Source organism: Pinus tabuliformis, chromosome 2_2 (genome assembly GCF_031772625.1).
Source record: "Pinus tabuliformis cultivar Carrire ecotype Pingquan chromosome 2_2, CPIR1, whole genome shotgun sequence".
NCBI lineage: Eukaryota > Viridiplantae > Streptophyta > Pinopsida > Pinales > Pinaceae > Pinus > Pinus tabuliformis.
The window spans coordinates 1,032,540,579-1,032,562,093 of NC_142300.1; the positions used below are offsets into that span (position 1 = coordinate 1,032,540,579).

Genomic DNA, 21,515 nt, shown 5'->3' on the forward strand with positions numbered 1-21,515 from the left:
TCTCCCAGCTCATAATCAATTTGAAAAAACTGAAAGAGGTTTTTCTAGTTCAGTATGTCAGGAATAAAAACCTCTTTCAATTTTCGAAAATATTCTTTCAGCTGCGCTAAATACCTTCTGGAAGTTGACTGCTTAAAACAGAGAAATATACCTGTAACAAACATCACCTACATCAATTTTGACATCCCGTCCTTCCAGCCACCACACAGGCATCCATAAAATGATGAAGGTGTCTCTACAAAATGAATTTTAAAGAATTGATAGGAACATCCTGTACCATATCCTCAATAAATGTTGCTTTCATTCCAAGTCCTTTAGAATTGCTGGAAGTGAACCATTATCCATAATATCCTGAATGCTCTGTTCTGCTTCTTTGAAATGCTTCTCCTTTTAAGAGGTCAATCCAGTTTCTTGAGCGTGGCCATGGAACACCAAAAAAAAACTTCCAACCATCCATTCACCGATTTATCTCAAATACTTTAGAACATAGTCATTGCCTGGCTGTTTGGGTTGTTTGCATCATGAAAAACATGATCATAAGATAAACCATTCAACATGTTATTTACAAAACCTTCTTCCTGAATGATTGGATTTCAAAACACCTATAAAGGAAGAACTAGCAATTGCATTTGATACTCGGTATTCCAGTATAATGTATGTTAAACACAAGAAAGAGCTCATTAATGGCTTCTTGAGCTCTCAATGATCCCTGATGGGAACTTCCAAGTATTGCTAAGACAAAAGATGAAAATGCATCCCAATCCTTCATTATGTGCCTCATTACCACAGCAGTATCTATCAAACCTTCTCTGCCAAATGTCAATGTATTCTGGATTTTCATCAAAGATACTACCATGTATAGCTCCTTCTTGGATACCAGAACTTTGGCCAATATAGTGGGATTATAGGAAAAACCTTGAGAATGAAACACAACAGTATTATTTGTATATTGATGATAAGATCCAGCACTGTGACATGTTGAGTCAGATATTCCACAGAATCCATAGAAGACAGCTGTGAAATATTGGCTATGGATTTGAACAATTCCCCAATTTCGTAGCGCAGCCAGTGCAACATAGGAATTATGCGCTACGAAATCACCTAACATGTAGCGCTGCGAAACTGCTAAAAAATAAATCATGGGCTTATTTGCAGACATTTGGCTTTGAGATTTTGTCAGTGATAACAGTGGCTCCACTTGGGATAGTGTGCCCTTGTGGTACACTAAGAACCTGCAGTTCCAGTGCCTTATAAAGTTTATTTGACAAACATCCTCTTTCAGCTTCTTGGGCCTTCACCTCGGGATTTAGCTGGATGATCACTGTAGGAGAAAGAAAACTACATCTACTAAAAAAAAATGCTCAGTCAACCTTGAGCTTATTTTCATTCACCTACCTACCTACCCTAACAATTTCAACTTCTTTCTGCTCAATCAATATGAAATTTCCAATGTAGCCAATCCTATGTTTTATCTGATATTTGAGTTTTTTGACTGCATCGGAGTTCAGAGCCAATATGATAGTATGATGACCGCTGCCACGGAAATTGTCTCTGATCCTTGTAGGAAAACTGAAACACTGGAGAGCAAAACTCTTCCATGTAGTCAGCTATAGGATCCCATAACACATGATCAGCTTGATTTTTCTTGTAACTTTCCAGCTGTGCAAACTGATCTTCAACAACAGTATACTCATCCTTAATTGTAAAAGAGAAAGTAAGCAACACTCTCTCCTTGTGTTCTATCATAAAAACCTTTTGAAAAGAATGATCATCATAACACTCTTCATTTTCAGGCCACTGATTCTCAACCACACAAGACCCCTTTGATGTGCTATCCAATTTGCTATTTGATAAGCTATCCAACTGCTTTTCTGAATCATTCCAACAAACAATGGAATTTTCCTCATTATTATCATCATGTATTGCTGTAAGCTGCTGAGAAGTTTGACATAAAAAACCAACCTTTTCCTCTGCCTGAGGGTCATAAAAGCTATCTCCCACTTCTTCTTGCTGTGTGTAATCATTTTCATACTGTTTATGACCAAAAGACTGGGAAATCTGCTGCGCCTCTTCATTCATATCAAAGGATGACACATGGTTTTCACAAGTAAACCCCTGCTGCTCCTCATGCTGCGTTTCATGGGATGCTATACCTTCTCCTTGATGCTGGAATGCATCGTTATGAAGAGCCTCTAAAATTTTCATGCTGAACAAAAACCTCCTTTGGTTTTTTGAAACACTACACCAGCTGCCCAGAATCGATCCTTGAAGACGATGTATAAAACAGGAAATTAAAAACTGCATCTACAGCAGTTTCGTAGCGCAACGTTCAGTCACTCGTTTCTCCAGCTCATAATCAATTTGAAAAAACTGAAAGAGGTTTTTCTAGTTCAGTGTGTCAGGAATAAAAACCTCTTTCAATTTTCGAAAATATTCTTTCAGCTGCGCTAAATACCTTCTGGAAGTTGACTGCTTAAAACAGAGAAATATACCTGTAACAAACATCACCTACAGCAATTTTGACATCCCGTCCTTCCAGCCACCACACAGGCATCCATAAAATGATGAAGGTGTCTCTACAAAATGAATTTTAAAGAATTGATAGGAACATCCTGTACCATATCCTCAATAAATGTTGCTTTCATTCCAAGTCCTCTAGAATTGTTGGAAGTGAACCATTATCCATAATATCCTGAATGCTCTGTTCTGCTTCTTTGAAATGCTTCTCCTTTTAAGAGGTCAATCCAGTTTCTTGAGCGTGGCCATGGAACACCAAAAAAAACTTCCAACCATCCATTCACCGATTTATCTCAAATACTTTAGAACATAGTCATTGCCTGGCTGTTTGGGTTGTTTGCATCATGAAAAACATGATCATAAGATAAACCATTCAACATGTTATTTACAAAACCTTCTTCCTGAATGATTGGATTTCAAAACACCTATAAAGGAAGAACTAGCAATTGCATTTGATACTCGGTATTCCAGTATAATGTATGTTAAACACAAGAAAGAGCTCATTAATGGCTTCTTGAGCTCTCAATGATCCCTGATGGGAACTTCCAAGTATTGCTAAGACAAAAGATGAAAATGCATCCCAATCCTTCATTATGTGCCTCATTACCACAGCAGTATCTATCAAACCTTCTCTGCCAAATGTCAATGTATTCTGGATTTTCATCAAAGATACTACCATGTATAGCTCCTTCTTGGATACCAGAACTTTGGCCAATATAGTGGGATTATAGGAAAAACCTTGAAAATGAAACACAACAGTATTATTTGTATATTGATGATAAGATCCAACACTGTGACATGTTGAGTCAGATATTCCACAGAATCCATAGAAGACAGCTGTGAAATATTGGCTATGGATTTGAACAATTCCCCAATTTCGTAGCGCAGCCAGTGCAACATAGGAATTATGCGCTACGAAATCACCTAACATGTAGCGCTGCGAAACTGCTAAAAAATAAATCATGGGCTTATTTGCAGACATTTGGCTTTGAGATTTTGTCAGTGATAACAGTGGCTCCACTTGGGATAGTGTGCCCTTGTGGTACACTAAGAACCTGCAGTTCCAGTGCCTTATAAAGTTTATTTGACAAACATCCTCTTTCAGCTTCTTGGGCCTTCACCTCGGGATTTAGCTGGATGATCACTGTAGGAGAAAGAAAACTACATCTACTAAAAAAAAATGCTCAGTCAACCTTGAGCTTATTTTCATTCACCTACCTACCTACCCTAACAATTTCAACTTCTTTCTGCTCAATCAATATGAAATTTCCAATGTAGCCAATCCTCTGTTTTATCTGATATTTGAGTTTTTTGACTGCATCGGAGTTCAGAGCCAATATGATAGTATGATGACCGCTGCCACGGAAATTGTCTCTGATCCTTGTAGGAAAACTGAAACACTGGAGAGCAAAACTCTTCCATGTAGTCAGCTATAGGATCCCATAACACATGATCAGCTTGATTTTTCTTGTAACTTTCCAGCTGTGCAAACTGATCTTCAACAACAGTATACTCATCCTTAATTGTAAAAGAGAAAGTAAGCAACACTCTCTCCTTGTGTTCTATCATAAAAACCTTTTGAAAAGAATGATCATCATAACACTCTTCATTTTCAGGCCACTGATTCTCAACCACACAAGACCCCTTTGATGTGCTATCCAATTTGCTATTTGATAAGCTATCCAACTGCTTTTCTAAATCATTCCAACAAACAATGGAATTTTCCTCATTATTATCATCATGTATTGCTGTAAGCTGCTGAGAAGTTTGACATAAAAAACCAACCTTTTCCTCTGCCTGAGGGTCATAAAAGCTATCTCCCACTTCTTCTTGCTGTGTGTAATCATTTTCATACTGTTTATGACCAAAAGACTGGGAAATCTGCTGCGCCTCTTCATTCATATCAAAGGATGACACATGGTTTTCACAAGTAAACCCCTGCTGCTCCTCATGCTGCGTTTCATGGGATGCTATACCTTCTCCTTGATGCTGGAATGCATCGTTATGAAGAGCCTCTAAAATTTTCATGCTGAACAAAAACCTCCTTTGGTTTTTTGAAACACTACACCAGCTGCCCAAAATCGATCCTTGAAGACGATGTATACAACAGGAAATTAAAAACTGCATCTACAGCAGTTTCGTAGCGCAACGTTCAGTCACTCGTTTCTCCCAGCTCATAATCAATTTGAAAAAACTGAAAGAGGTTTTTCTAGTTCAGTATGTCAGGAATAAAAACCTCTTTCAATTTTCGAAAATATTCTTTCAGCTGCGCTAAATACCTTCTGGAAGTTGACTGCTTAAAACAGAGAAATATACCTGTAACAAACATCACCTACAGCAATTTTGACATCCCGTCCTTCCAGCCACCACATAGGCATCCATAAAATGATGAAGGTGTCTCTACAAAATGAATTTTAAAGAATTGATAGGAACATCCTGTACCATATCCTCAATAAATGTTGCTTTCATTCCAAGTCCTCTAGAATTGCTGGAAGTGAACCATTATCCATAATATCCTGAATGCTCTGTTCTGCTTCTTTGAAATGCTTCTCCTTTTAAGAGGTCAATCCAGTTTCTTGAGCGTGGCCATGGAACACCAAAAAAAAACTTCCAACCATCCATTCACCGATTTATCTCAAATACTTTAGAACATAGTCATTGCCTGGCTGTTTGGGTTGTTTGCATCATGAAAAACATGATCATAAGATAAACCATTCAACATGTTATTTACAAAACCTTCTTCCTGAATGATTGGATTTCAAAACACCTATAAAGGAAGAACTAGCAATTGCATTTGATACTCGGTATTCCAGTATAATGTATGTTAAACACAAGAAAGAGCTCATTAATGGCTTCTTGAGCTCTCAATGATCCCTGATGGGAACTTCCAAGTATTGCTAAGACAAAAGATGAAAATGCATCCCAATCCTTCATTATGTGCCTCATTACCACAGCAGTATCTATCAAACCTTCTCTGCCAAATGTCAATGTATTCTGGATTTTCATCAAAGATACTACCATGTATAGCTCCTTCTTGGATACCAGAACTTTGGCCAATATAGTGGGATTATAGGAAAAACCTTGAGAATGAAACACAACAGTATTATTTGTATATTGATGATAAGATCCAGCACTGTGACATGTTGAGTCAGATATTCCACAGAATCCATAGAAGACAGCTGTGAAATATTGGCTATGGATTTGAACAATTCCCCAATTTCGTAGCGCAGCCAGTGCAACATAGGAATTATGCGCTACGAAATCACCTAACATGTAGCGCTGCGAAACTGCTAAAAAATAAATCATGGGCTTATTTGCAGACATTTGGCTTTGAGATTTTGTCAGTGATAACAGTGGCTCCACTTGGGATAGTGTGCCCTTGTGGTACACTAAGAACCTGCAGTTCCAGTGCCTTATAAAGTTTATTTGACAAACATCCTCTTTCAGCTTCTTGGGCCTTCACCTCGGGATTTAGCTGGATGATCACTGTAGGAGAAAGAAAACTACATCTACTAAAAAAAAATGCTCAGTCAACCTTGAGCTTATTTTCATTCACCTACCTACCTACCCTAACAATTTCAACTTCTTTCTGCTCAATCAATATGAAATTTCCAATGTAGCCAATCCTCTGTTTTATCTGATATTTGAGTTTTTTGACTGCATCGGAGTTCAGAGCCAATATGATAGTATGATGACCGCTGCCACGGAAATTGTCTCTGATCCTTGTAGGAAAACTGAAACACTGGAGAGCAAAACTCTTCCATGTAGTCAGCTATAGGATCCCATAACACATGATCAGCTTGATTTTTCTTGTAACTTTCCAGCTGTGCAAACTGATCTTCAACAACAGTATACTCATCCTTAATTGTAAAAGAGAAAGTAAGCAACACTCTCTCCTTGTGTTCTATCATAAAAACCTTTTGAAAAGAATGATCATCATAACACTCTTCATTTTCAGGCCACTGATTCTCAACCACACAAGACCCCTTTGATGTGCTATCCAATTTGCTATTTGATAAGCTATCCAACTACTTTTCTGAATCATTCCAACAAACAATGGAATTTTCCTCATTATTATGATCATGTATTGCTGTAAGCTGCTGAGAAGTTTGACATAAAAAACCAACCTTTTCCTCTGCCTGAGGGTCATAAAAGCTATCTCCCACTTCTTCTTGCTGTGTGTAATCATTTTCATACTCTTTATGACCAAAAGACTGGGAAATCTGCTGCGTCTCTTCATTCATATCAAAGGATGAAACATGGTTTTCACAAGTAAACCCCTGCTGCTCCTCATGCTGCGTTTCATGGGATGTTATACCTTCTCCTTGGTGCTGGAATGCATTGTTATGAAGAGCCTCTAAAATTTTCATGCTGAACAAAAACCTCCTTTGGTTTTTTGAAACACTACACCAGCTGCCCAGAATCGATCCTTGAAGACGATGTATAAAACAGGAAATTAAAAACTGCATCTACAGCAGTTTCGTAGCGCAACGTTCAGTCACTCGTTTCTCCCAGCTCATAATCAATTTGAAAAAACTGAAAGAGGTTTTTCTAGTTCAGTATGTCAGGAATAAAAACCTCTTTCAATTTTCGAAAATATTCTTTCAGCTGCGCTAAATACCTTCTGGAAGTTGACTGCTTAAAACAGAGAAATATACCTGTAACAAACATCACCTACAGCAATTTTGACATCCCGTCCTTCCAGCCACCACACAGGCATCCATAAAATGATGAAGGTGTCTCTACAAAATGAATTTTAAAGAATTGATAGGAACATCCTGTACCATATCCTCAATAAATGTTGCTTTCATTCCAAGTCCTCTAGAATTGCTGGAAGTGAACCATTATCCATAATATCCTGAATGCTCTGTTCTGCTTCTTTGAAATGCTTCTCCTTTTAAGAGGTCAATCCAGTTTCTTGAGCGTGGCCATGGAACACCAAAAAAAACTTCCAACCATCCATTCACCGATTTATCTCAAATACTTTAGAACATAGTCATTGCCTGGCTGTTTGGGTTGTTTGCATCATGAAAAACATGATCATAAGATAAACCATTCAACATGTTATTTACAAAACCTTCTTCCTGAATGATTGGATTTCAAAACGCCTATAAAGGAAGAACTAGCAATTGCATTTGATACTCGGTATTCCAGTATAATGTATGTTAAACACAAGAAAGAGCTCATTAATGGCTTCTTGAGCTCTCAATGATCCCTGATGGGAACTTCCAAGTATTGCTAAGACAAAAGATGAAAATGCATCCCAATCCTTCATTATGTGCCTCATTACCACAGCAGTATCTATCAAACCTTCTCTGCCAAATGTCAATGTATTCTGGATTTTCATCAAAGATACTACCATGTATAGCTCCTTCTTGGATACCAGAACTTTGGCCAATATAGTGGTATTATAGGAAAAACCTTGAGAATGAAACACGGCAGTATTATTTGTATATTGATGATAAGATCCAGCACTGTGACATGTTGAGTCAGATATTCCACAGAATCCATAGAAGACAGCTGTGAAATATTGGCTATGGATTTGAACAATTCCCCAATTTCGTAGCGCAGCCAGTGCAACATAGGAATTATGCGCTACGAAATCACCTAACTGTAGCGCTGCGAAACTGCTAAAAAAAAATCATGGGCTTATTTGCAGACATTTGGCTTTGAGATTTTGTCAGTGATAACATAATGGATGTTTAATGTTGGGAGAAAATCCTAAGGGGTTGAATATGATATCTAAATTTTATGAACTTCTCTATTGGTAGTATCTAAAGATAACATATTTACTGCAGAGGAATCTTTGGTATAAAGCAATCTGCATTGATCAATTTCAGTTAATAGTTTAGGGGATGAAATAAGAGTGTTGTGACTCTTCTTTGTTGTTACAATCTTGCAACTTTGTCAGTGTTGCGATAGTGTTGTGGCTGCACCATTGTTGCGACCTTGCTGCAATAGTCTTGCAACTCAGCCGGTATTTTTATAGTGTTCTCACTCTGCTACAACGCTATGGATCATGTCTTGCTATGATTTCACACGTCTTATGGGACTTCGTGACAAATCAGTGGGCTGTCTACATGAGGAAATGATGATTGGTTTGGGAAATAAGTGAGGGAATTGAACTGTTGTGACTGTTCAATTTCCCAACCATTGTTTAAGAGTAAGGAATGGATAGAGTGCAAGGAAATAATAGTGGGATTGGGAAACAAATGAGGAAGTTGAATTGTTGTGACTATTTAGTTTCCCAACTTTCGTTTAAAGAGAAAAGAACAAACAAAGGAAAGGAGAGTTGGAAGAGAAAGGGTATAAGAGCTTGTGAAGCTAGAAAGGAATAGAAGAATAGAGGGAAGATGAACAACTAGGTAAGTTTGGTGGTGAAACAGAGGGTGTGTATGCAAAGACATAGTGTAAAGTAAGAATGTCCATATTCATTGCAACTAAAGCATTGAACTTTATACATACCTCAATTACCAAGAGGCTTGTTGTTGTTGTACTTGTGATGAGATCAAAATCTTCCATATTTTCTAAACTTCTTTTTCGACTTAGCAACAAATGCTTGAGAATTTTCATTATTAGGTTTGGTGTCATCTTTAGCCTTCAACCTTGTTTCTCCTAGAACACATAGAGCCCAAAGTTCTTCAAAAGATGGAGTATCTTTGTTTTTGCATGATCCACTTGCAAAACCATTACAAGATGGAGGTAGAGCATTCAGAACATAAGTGATTAATTCATAATCAACTATGATTTCTCCAAGTCCTTGAAGTTGATCCTTTATTTTTGATATTTTCACAAAGTATGAAGCCACATCTTCGTCCTTTGATATTCTTGTTCCATAGAGTTGATTCCTTAGAGATATCTCCTGACCAGTAGTACTAACAGAATATAGTTTGACCAATTTATCATAGACTTCTTTGGATGTGGATAGATCTGAAACAACAAAGATAAGATGGTTTTTGATAGAATCAAAGAGAATTATTTGAGCTTTAATCTCTCCTTTGTTGTACATGGCTAATTCTTGAGCATTATTTTTATGTGGTACTGGAACATTGCCTTCAACAAATTACATGACTTCATTTTCTTTGAGAACTAGATCAATCCTCTTCTTCCAAACCTTGTAATTAGATGCTCCATCAAGTTTGTTGCCTTCCTTACAAATAGATGTCATTTGGCTAGGAGGATTAGACATAGAGTGTAATATAGTACTTACTTGTCAAAGAAGGAGAAGTTGTTATAAGAGTGTCTTCAAGAATGTTGATGAGAGGACAAGAGCGTTGATGAGTGAGCGAGAACTTGATGATATTTCCAAGAGCCTTCAACAATGTCCTTGAGAGAGTGATGGTTGCTTTATGAGGATATCTTCAACATTAAGATCCTCAAGCCTTTTATGGAGAGATAACTGCTGCAATAGAGTCTTCAAATATGCCAACAATTTGTGATCTTTCAAATTGCCTTTCTTTCACCTTAGCTCTGATACCATGTTGAGAAACCAAGTGCTAGAAAATAATGATTGATTTCTCTTAACTTGATAATTACTTGTGAATGTTTGTTGGCTTCTTATTACTTATATTATCTTCTTCATCAAGTAATTATACAATTGTGCAAAAACATAAAGATCACAAAGAGACAACGAACACAACAAACTAGGCCCCAAGCTAGGGCAAAACTCCATAAGGGGGAAAACCCAAACAATTTTTCTCATATAGAATCAAATCAAAATGAGATATCCAAGACCAAAGACTTCCACAAAGATCCAAGTCAACCCTCTAAGTCACCTCCAACCAAGTCAAAGTCAATGAAAGTCAATGTTGGTTAAACTCTTTGAAATTTGGTCAAATCATAGAATTTTCGGACTTGAGCACGTGAGCATAAACAAGCTAGAAAACTCGAATTTTATCTCTCTTTTGACCTCCTTCTATCTCCTTTGACTTTGGTTCTTTTTCTTGTTTTTGGCACATAAATCTATGTGATGTGTTGATGAATAATTGGTCTTCCAAGAGGCCAAGTTGACTTATATATATATATATATATCTATCCAGGAGGGTCGAATAGCTGCCACATAGGTTGACTTGTCCAAGGAGGGCCAAATTGGTCTTGTATTGACTATTTGATTCAAAATAATTATTTTTCTTTTCTTACAAAAAAGTCCAAATAGGACTTTGACTCAATTACATTTTTTCTTGACTCATAATAAATTCTTTTTGATTCTTTTAACTCTATAAGCATGAAGAACATGCTTTGATAAAATATTAAATAATTAAAATGAATATAAAAAACATGTCAATGATAACAATTACATATTATTACATTATGAAGACCGACACCAGTTATATTTTCAAATAATTTCTCAATTCCTTGTTGTATGTGTTAGTATTTAAATTTTGTTAGTATATAAGTAGCTATGCACTTTATGGGCAAATACTAGGTTCTTGTTGTGGTTGTGTCCATGGTTTTATGGTCACTTGCATCAATATTTGTTATAGCCAACACACATTTTTAAAAATATATATGCAAATCTTTGGATGTTTGTTTCCTTTGAAGAAATGACTAATAATCCATCGATTAGGAATGACATGGAGGAGTCAAATATAAACAATTATTGATTCAGGAGGATTCCGTTGATTCAATTTTACAGGTGTTCAAGTGTCGTCATCAGTGTTCAGTGTCGTCGTTGCTTCAGTTCAACTTCGACAGTGTTGGTTGTGGATCAGGTTGTTCAGGTAATGTTCATAGTTTTCATGGCATTCAGTTGATATGGGTTGTACCTAGCTGTCGACTTGAGTTCATCGATAGTTCTGCCAGGAATGGTTGACGACATGTGTTTTGTTGTTCGTCTTTCTAGGATTGGTGTCGACAAATCGTCATTAGGTGCGTCGCTAATGTCACTTAGCGACAAATGATTATAAATGGGCGATCAAATTGCTAAAACCCTAATCCTACATCTAAGGCCTAAACCCTAGTCCCTAAGCTATACATGATATTGTATTAAAAACATGTATTCAAAACTATGTTAAACCATGTGATAAAACCCTAAAGACCTAAGACCTAAATACATTACCTAAGCTCTAAACCTAATGCTAAGTCATAAAACCTATGCCATATTAACTCTCAGCCTATTCACATTGTAAAAACATTACAAAATACAAACCCAGTCCCTAACCGCGTCCACAGACCGCAGTGGAACTGTGGTGATGTGACCAGAAATGGGGTTGACCACAAGGGTTCGGGAACCACAGACATAAGTTGTCAATCCTAAACCATGTGGGGGTCCTGAATCATGTGATTAGTACATGGAGACCACAACGGTTAGCATAAATTGCAGTCAACAAAACTGTTTGCTGGAAAACCGCGTTAGGGAAGCCGTTAGAGGTAACCACTGGACAGTGGTCACACACGGACTATTAGCGCAACCACCGCTAGAACCGCCGGGGGAAAAACACATGGTGGCATCTGGTGGTTAGACCATCAGTGCTCACATGCAGCGATTACAACCCTCGACCCAGTTAGCCAACTGTTTGTGGTTTTAGGGTAAGCTATGGTTATTTTGGGTTTTAAAAACGGTTTTGTTTGTAAAATTAATTCGAGGACCATAACATCTAGCCCTAGGTGTCATTACACTACAAGATCGAAGTTAAACCCTATCCAGAATCGACCAAGTTCATTTACAATTCAGTCAAAGGTGGTTTCAATGTATCCATAGGCCTAGAAGAGGCAGTTTTGTCCATGGAGGAGAGGAGTGGTTTTTGACTTTTGTATGCAGATTCTGGAGGACATAAGCGATTTTGTTTTCAAATTTATGGGAGCATCCAGGGTCGGTTTTGGAAACGTAAGAAGGGTTGGAAAGCTAGTTCAGAGGGTTATCTGATGACAGTGATCGGAAGTGCATGCGTACACATTTAGTCTAGTCTTTTCTCTGTGTAATCAACTTATTCTTCTCATTCCTAATAAAAACAGTGGCCCATCTTGAAAGTGCATCTGGAGACGTAGTCCATCAGGGATGAACTCCATCATCAATTTGTTGCCGGTATCACTATGTTTTTACTGTTTTCACTTCTGTTATGCGTCGATTTTATGTTTAATCAACTATTGTAAAGTGTTATTTTCAAACAATTTTTCCTCAGTTTGCGTGCTTCAACTAACATTCAAATCATTAATGGTTAATCAATTCTACATCATTTTTTAGTTTATGATAATTTCAGATCATATAATTTGGTATCAGAGCAGGTTGCGTTTGTAAAATGTGCCATTGAATGTTAACCAAGTCAAAGTCGTAATGAGGAGAAGGAATCCTTGAGCAGATCAATCTAGAGATTGGAAAGTGACGAGTCATTCAGAAATCGACCATGTCAGGACTTGATGCAGGTGAAAACACTGAAAATAAGATGAGTGAAGAACAGTTTCAGCAGGCATTCTTAACCATGCAGCAGATGTTGGGAGAATTGTACGAAGACAAGAAGGCGAGAGATGCAACTTCTTCTTCAAAACCATCAAAGAAGGACAAAGGTAAAGGGAAGACTGATAAACCTCCTTCACCTCCATCATCTCCATCATTCTGTTCTTCTTCTTCTTCTTCCAGTGCAGAATCTGAAACGGAAAAGAAACCTAAGAAAACATCTCTTTTGAAACTTGATGTTAAATTTGAGTTACCTGTTTACGATGGTGAAATGAATTCTGAAAAATTAGATAACTGGATAAAGTAGTTAGAAGTATATTGTCATATTCAGAACATTTCTAGCGATGAAACTAAAATTCAGCTAGCTACACTTAGAATGGGGGGAACAACTTTAATCTGGTGGGAAAGTAAAACTCAGATAGATGTAAAGCGTAAAGGAAAAGTCATCTCTTCATGGTCTAAGTTTTTAAAAGCTCTTAGGAAACAATTCTATCCTTTAGGATACATGCAACAAGTTGTTATTGATTGGCAGCATCTGAGGCAAGGTAAAGGGCAGAGTGTTCAGGAGTTTACTCAGGAGTTCAGAAAGAAAGCATTGGCGCTTGATATTTCATTGGATACACGTGAAACTTTGTTAAAATACATCGACAGTTTACATTCATATTTGCAGCATACTTTATTGATGTTTAATCTTGATGATTTTGATGAGGTGTGTGTTCAGGCCATACATATAGAATTAGGTGGCAGAGCATTCAAGTTTTCAGCGCAGTCATCCAAAGAGTTGGAAACCAAATATTCCAGTGACAGTAAGGGGAAGAACAATTCGAAGAGAAAGAAATCAATGATCGTTCAGAGGGAAAGACCTACTTGTTCTCATTGCCAAAGAATCGATCATGTGGAATCAAAGTGCTGGAAACTTCATCCAAAACTTAAGCCCAAAAAGTTCTTTAAGGAGAAGGATGAAAAGAAGGCCATTGCAGTAGTCCAACAGGATCTAGGTTCAGATTCAGGTGATGAAAGGAGGATAACCGTCATGGTTACGACAAGAAAAACTTATGAAACTGGTTCAAGTTTGAAAACTATTGCATCTTCTTCAAACATAAATCCTCCACATGAGGATAACAGAGTTGAAATGTTTAACATAAGGATAACTTCTAATCATACAAAGATAGATACAATGTTTGATAGTGGATCACAGGCAAATTTAATCTTTGAATATTTAGTTAAAAGTTTGGGTTTGGAAACACGGAATCATCCAAGACCTTACCCATTAGGATGGCTAAATAAATCAACTCAGATAAAAGTCACCAAATAGTGTCGATTAAGATTTGCCATAATAGCTAATTACATTGATGAAGTGGAATTAGATGTGGTTCCAGTAGACATATGTGGAGTTGTCTTAGGAAGTCGTTATCTTTATGATCGTGATGCAATATTTTACAAGAGAGAACATAAATATCACCTTAAGAAAGATGGGGTTGAATTTATTGTCAGGGCACATCAAAGTAAAAATCACTTGAATTCAGTTAATGTTACTCAGATGAAGCAATTAATAAGTTCAAACAAGCGGTTTGTAAGCATGTGTGTAAAGTATCAACATAACAATCAACATAATTCTTGTTTAAGTTATGCAACTCAGCTTAAAGATGGTCTATTTAAAGAGATAGAAACAATTCCAGTTCTATATAAAATCAAGCATCTTATTCACGAGTAGGGAATACAACATGAGTTACAGTTTGTGCCTAAATCTACTCTTCCTAATATCAGAAAGAATCAATTTAGTTTAAGTTTGGAACTTAAAAGTTGCAGGGATACAGGTTAGTATTGGGGAAAGTCAATGTTCAATTTCTCTTGTATTGTGTCGCCACGTCATGTCTCGAACAATTTGGAAACCTCTTTTCAAGTGGAGAGGAAACCTATTTGTTTTCATATCAAAGCCTTTTCAAAAGCAGTGTCAAAGTGTCTAATGGGAACTTATGCATCAAAGGAAAGTGCTAATCAATGGAAACATCATGTAATAAATGAAGGAAAAGTGATTCAAACAAATTAACGGCTAACTCAATACTTTCAAAGACAAACTAAGTTGCAACAAATTTCACCTTACAGTTCGATAGGTTCAGTGCAACGAGATCACTTAGTAAACAGGAATCAAGAAAGTATGTTAAATCAAGTAGCTGGTTTGATGTCGAAAGTATCTTTGATTATCTCTGTTATTCCACAAAATAGATTGTTTATACAGGTTGATGGTATTAAACAACATCCAGTAGAGACTGTTTTCAAAGATTGTGAATCACTAACTCATGATTCTTCGTGGAAAGAATTCAATTTCCATGTTGATAACAAGTTGTTTGCCCATCGTCGCAAGTTGTTCATACTGCAGATGGAAGAAACAGGTCACCGATTCATAATGTGCCATGGTTAGCATCATCAGGGTCATCACTTGCAGGTGATTGATCGAATGTATTGGTACATCGTCAAGTCAAGGTGGAAAGAGAGGGAGTTCTACCCTCATTGACTATTTGTTTAGTCAAACTTTTGTGGTCCAAAAGCTTTCAAGTGGAGAGGAATGATCCAGGAGGATTTCGTTGATTCAATTGTATAGGTGTTCAAGTGTCATCATCAGTGTTTAGTGTCATTGTCACTTCAGTTCAACTTCGACAAATCGACAATGTTGGTTGTGGATCAGGTTGTTTAGGTAATGTTCATAGTTTTCATGGTGTTCAGTTGATATGGGTTGTACCTGGCTGTTGACTTGAGTTCATCGACAATTCTGCCAAGAATGGTTGACGACATGTGTTTTATTGTTCATCTTTGCAGGATTGGTGTCGACATGGTTGTGTCGTCCATCGCAGAGGTTTGATATGTCGTCAGGGTTGTCATCACAAAGGTATCTGGTGTCGACGATATGTATATGGTTATGTCACATTGTCGACAAATTCGTCATTAGGCGACAAATGTCGCTAATGTCACTTAGCGACGAATGATTGTAAATGGGTGATCAAATTGCTAAAACCCTAATCCTACATCTAAGGCCTAAACCCTAGTCCCTAAGCTATACATGATATTGTATTAAAAACATGTATTCAAAACTATGTTAAACCATGTGCTAAAACCCTAAAGACCTAAGACCTAAATACATTACCTAAGCTCTAAACCTAATGCTAAGTCATAAAACCTATGCCATATTAACTCTCAGCCTATTCACATTGTAAAAACATTACAAAATAAAAATCCAGTCTCTAACCGCGTCCATAGACCGCAACAGAACCATGGTGATGTGATCAGAAACGGGGTTGACCGCAAGGGTTCAGGAACTGTAGACATAAGCTGTCAGTCCTAAACCGTGCGGGGGTCCTGAATCATGTGATCAGTGCATGGAGACCGCAGTGGTTAGCATAAATTGCAGTCAACAAAACTGTCTGCTAGAAAACCGCGTCGGGGAAGCCGCTAGAGGTAACTGCTAGACAGTGGTCACACGCAGACTGTTAGCGCAACCACTGCCAGAACTGCCGGGGGAAAAATGCATGGTGGCATCTGGTGGTTAGACTGTCAGTGCTCACATGCAGTGGTTACAACCCTCCGCCCGGTCAACCAACTGTTTGTGGTTTCAAGGTAAGCTATGGTTATTTTGGGTTTTAAAAATAGTTTTGTTTGTAAAATTAATTCGAGGACCATAACATCTAGCCCTAGGTGTCATTACACTACAAGACTGAAGTTAAACCCTATCCAGAATCGACCAAGTTCATTTACAATTCAGTCAAAGGTGGTTTCAATGCATCCACAGGCCTATAAGAGGCAGTTTTGTCCATGGAGGAGAGAAGGAGTGGTTTTTGACTTTTGTATGCAGATTCTAGAGGACATAGGTGATTTTGTTTTCAGAGTTACGGGAGCATCCGGGGTCGGTTTTGGAAACCGTAAGAAGCGTTGGAAATCTGGTTCAGAGGGCTATCTGATGACAGTGATCAGAAGTGTTTGTGTGCACATTCAGTATGGTCTTTTCTCTGTGTAATCAACTTCTTCTTCTCATTCCTAATAAAAACGATCGCCCATCTTGAAAGCGGACCTGGAGACGTAGTCCATTAGGGATGAAACTCCGTCATCAATTTGTTGTCTGGTATCACTGTGTTTTTACTATTTTCACTTCTGTTATGCATCGATTTTATGTTTAATCAACTGTCATAAAGTGTTCTTTTCAAGCAATTTTTCCTCGGTTTGCATGCTTCAGCTAACATTCAAATCATTAATGGTTAATCAATTCTACATCAGTTTTTAGTTTATGTTCATTTCAGATAAATTATGCATGACCAAAATTTGAGAGTATGTTGAAGGAAAACAAGATCAATATACTAGATGCAATGTGATGGTTGACAAATAAATATGAGGTATTCATTGTGAAAAAATGTTGTCTATCTCAAGGATGCCAATAGGATATGGTCCATCATTAAAGAAGCCTTTATTTTTGATTGACATGCCACTTAGCTCGAGTCCTACGACCACCATTACTCATTGAAGATATGTTATTCTAACTCATGGTTGTAAAAATAATTAATAGATCTTTATAGGCACACACACATACATGTATGTACAACTAAATTATTGCTATAAATTTAAACATTTTAATTGATGACCACTTTTAATGTAGCACATTTATCCTCTATCTTGAACAAGGTTGTTGGAATGAAATTTTCCAAAAATGCTTATGAGTAGCCATGGCAAGGATATCCAATTTTGTAAGGTGAATAAAACCATGTTGGAATGAAAATTTCCAAAGAGACTTATGAGTAGCCATGACAAGTTTGTCCAATTTTGATACTAATTTTGTTGCTAGTTCATGTATCATTGAATTCAATAATATTTACATTAATGACAATATTGATCAATATTAATCATTAATTTATTCTAAAATACTTATTGTGTTTTATAAATATTTTCAAGAGATTAGATCTTTCTGGATGCTTGGTATATATATATATACACACCTCAAGAGATTTGATCCTCTTGGATGCTTGGTATATCTACTATTAACACACACACACACACACACACACACACACAACTTCTTGTAACATCCCCTGGTAACCTTGCATGAAAATGCATGGAATTATAATTTTTTTATAGCATTCGCCAACGTGTAACATTTTGAATTATTTTCTACATTCCATCAATTATTGTTAGATAAACCATCATCATTACATAGTAATCTTTAGTAAAGGAATAGTAAGTGACACAACCATTAACTGTCACCGTTATAGCATTTTAACTTAAACTTCTTGATGTAACCTTGCACCAATTCCATGATTCTTTTAACTCAGTTGGTTAATCACATATTTGATAATATAAACATCACATCATGCAATGAATCAACATCATAAAAATGATACAACAAACAACCACATCAATAGACATCAATGTACCCTGGAAGCCTCGTAGGGTGAAAATCAACAAACGTTTAATTTAATTAATAAATGCTCATGAGGTTGTTCACCCCTCACTCAATGGTTATAAGGGAGTCCATCCCTTGACCAATGTAATAAAATATTACAAAGAATTATCATTTAAATACAACATATTTAACTAGAAGCTATTACAATCATCATGATATCATTTACCCATAAATCCTCAATCTTTGTCTTTGTGGTTTGGTTGTTCCCATAAGTGGATCATCTTGTAGTTGACATTTCTTAATCTGCATGGATCAACAAACCTTTACTTTCCACTACGTTAAAAATGAACTATCCTTTACATAAGCCACCATTATTATTGTCAACAATCTTTGATACCATGATTAGATGAAATATTAATCAACCAATAAACAATCTTTATTAGTGACACTTCAACATCTATTTGTGTGCATACATAAAACATAAACAAAATATCATGAAGTGCCTTCTATAACATCACTACACACGCATTAGTAACAAGCATATCACTATGAAGGATGTCTATAACTATTACTCCCCTTGCATAAGCACACATTTTTTCCAAAGGCAAATCTACTACAACTGACTAGATTCCTTTAAAGGAAATCTAGCACATTAGCTACATTTTTTATGTGAATATGTAGACTTTCACAATAATTGTTATTCTTGCATGCAATTTCATATTCTTTCCAAAGGAAAGCTAACATACTAGATATTGTTCTTGTGCATGAAAATGAATAACAATCTTTTAAAAGATCTAGCCTCACAAGCAATTTTCTTTGTGCATACTATTATGTTTTCTTTTCCAAAGGAATTAACGCAATAGATTTTATTTTTATGCATGTGAATGCATGTTCTTTTCAAAAACACCTTTTTCACGGGAGAGCTATTCACAATGGCTATTATACATGAAAATGCAAGCTCTATTTCAAACAAAGCTATCATAATAGTTATAATTTCTTGCATGCAACTACTTGTTTATTGGAAATACTGAGGGGGGGGGGGTGTGAATCAGTATTTCTTTCTATTTTTTTTTTAATTGTTCTAGTGATCGCCAACAACCTATATAGATATGTATATGTATACACAGAACACATAAATCAACAGCTGAATTTAATGCTTTTATTAAAACTCAAGACAGTGCAAAGAAATAAATACAATATAAGTATATTTTTGATTGTGAATAGTTGCCAAGCTCCAACTTGGACTTCAGTGAGGCTCCAACCTTCGGACCACAAAATCTATTTTGCAGTGGTTCTGCACTTAGGAGCACCTACCCCAATGACTTCAGTCCTGTTCAATTTTGAGGCTCCAACCTCTTGGGCTCCAACCCAACCTTGGTATAAACAGGTATGCTACTGCACTCTATTCAGCTGAGGTTGTCTCACTCCTGCTCTCCTGCCTCTGCTGCTTCTGCTGCCTCTATAGCCTCCACTACTTTTTCTGCCTCTTTTGCCCCTGCTGCTTCTACTATCTCACCCTCGGGTTCTTCACCACCATAACCGCACCAACAGTTCTTTGTTTCTACTATTTTATACATTCCCATGTCTTTGTCCATTCGTTTCCGCTTACACCGTCTCTTAGGCTTCCTCCTCAGTCGTTGTCGTTTCCTCTGACTCACTTGATCTTTCAGCTTCCCTCTCTTCAGCAACAATAGCCATCAAATCATTGAACTGCTCTGATTTTCCCAGTATTATTTCAACCTTTACTTTCTGGATGGGACGACCTCTTGATTCATCTCTCATATCAATGGTAGATGTTGAGATTTTCTTTTCTACAGCTAGACCATTGTTCTTCAATATCTCAGCAATAGTAACCACTGTGGCAATGGCCATTCCTAAAGCAGATAGCTCCACTTCTTCATGTTGCTGCATATACCTCTTGGCGAGGTTGACATAGAAGAAGAGCGGCTTCTTGGTATTGGAGACTTGAATCCATTTTTTCTTGTGAACATCATTCAGATCCATGTTTCCAACTCGCTCTGTGATTTCTTCCACGACCATCGTTCCTGTGCTTTGCTCTTCAGGGAATTTCCTCTCTTAATACCTTTGCGTTACTTCTCCGCCTCCACTGTTTTATTCCAAAAACCCACGTAATCGCACCCATATTAGCCTTTTTCATATTCGCAATCGCAGCCGTTGATCACCCTCATCCAACGGTTCCCATGTGGCTACGGCCTTTTGCTTGCACATTAAACCTTGTGTATCTCCTCACCGTCCGATCAAACCCCACCATGATCGGATGGCAGTCGCACCTTTCCTCGCTGAAACCTGCATATGCGTTAACCTGCGGGGGCGGCGGTTTTCATCTACCACACGTCGTATTTTGATTGGATCGCTGGCCCTTGTACGCATACCACTGAACCTCGGTGGGCGGTGTGGGGAATACCACTTACCGCCTACCTGTACGTCTCTCGCGCATTATCGTCCGTGCATCTTTCGCGTGCGACAACCGTTGGATCCGCTGCTCTTTGATCTGACAGCTCACATTCACCTCTCTCACCTGTCCTCCCGCTCATTAACCTGCGTGCATCTTTATCGCCTACGACTGTTGGATCTACCCGTCGTGCTGTATCTATCGTCCATCTGCGCAACTCTGATAGTGTATTTGTTGGGGATTCATAGTATTCTGCCTCCGTTTATGTTAATGCATATTTATATGGTTTATGCTCTGATGGCTTTGTGTGCTCCTCTTCTTCGGCTCTGTCTGCTCCTCTCGTCTCTATCTGCTCCTCGAATATTGCCATATTGACATCAATGACAATCTGTGTCCAACAATCTCTCCCTTTGTTATTGATAGCAATATTCTTCTACTTTCTCCCCCTTTGACATCAATGGCAAAGGGATGCATATGGACTCCCCCTGTGAAATTTCTCCCCCTGTCCTGCTACATCTTTATGAATGAACTTGAGTGATGATAAAGAAATAACCCCCATCTTTTGACGCAGATGTTCGAATGCTTCTCAAGGAAGAGGTTTTGTGAAAATATCAGCTATCTGCTCCTTAGTACTGATATATTCCAAGACGATGTTTTGTTCAGCTACTTGTTCACGGAGGAAATGATACTTTATTGGTATGTGTTTGGTTCTTGAGTGCATCACAAGATTTTTGCTGAGACTGATAGCACTTGTGTTGTCACAATAGATGGAAATTGGTTGATCTGTACATATGTCGAGATATTTTAGA

At 37.4% G+C, this 21,515-nt stretch overlaps 1 pseudogene; it reads right to left on the minus strand.

Moving 5' to 3' along the window:
* Positions 1 to 19,910: 19,910 nt before the first annotated feature.
* Positions 19,911 to 20,333, minus strand: LOC149196875 (uncharacterized protein At2g34160 pseudogene; annotated as a pseudogene).
* Positions 20,334 to 21,515: the final 1,182 nt, after the last annotated feature.